The 273-nt window shown below is 31.5% G+C and overlaps 1 protein-coding gene across 7 annotated transcripts in view; it reads right to left on the bottom strand.

Annotated features, from left to right (window-relative positions):
- Positions 1-273, bottom strand: part of LOC109040038 (uncharacterized) — a 68,289-nt gene that overhangs the window by 6,418 nt on the left and 61,598 nt on the right. The gene's annotated exons all lie outside the window — the stretch shown is intronic.

Below are 273 nucleotides of genomic sequence, written 5' to 3'. Positions count from 1 at the left end.
CTGAAAACAAAAGTTTAGACTCATGATAAACTATAGGAGACAGACAGTGGCTCCTCAAAGTTCTTTACAGTCTGGTTACTAAGCCATGTTTTTATTTTAAAACGTTTTATAAGACCAACTACAAAGAAAAGACATAAAATTCATTAAGTGATTTAGATGCTTGTTTCTTCAGTCTTACCGTTGAAATTCTCTCCAAAAAAAAGAATGAATCAACAAGCCAGCAAGAAAAATAAAATTGAAGAGTAAATACCTAACCCATATGGGGCAAAAAAT

This window comes from Bemisia tabaci, chromosome 2 (assembly GCF_918797505.1).
Source record: "Bemisia tabaci chromosome 2, PGI_BMITA_v3".
Lineage (NCBI taxonomy): Eukaryota > Metazoa > Arthropoda > Insecta > Hemiptera > Aleyrodidae > Bemisia > Bemisia tabaci.
The sequence above is the reverse complement of the archived record's forward strand: the minus strand, read 5'-3'. Positions and strand labels throughout refer to the sequence as shown.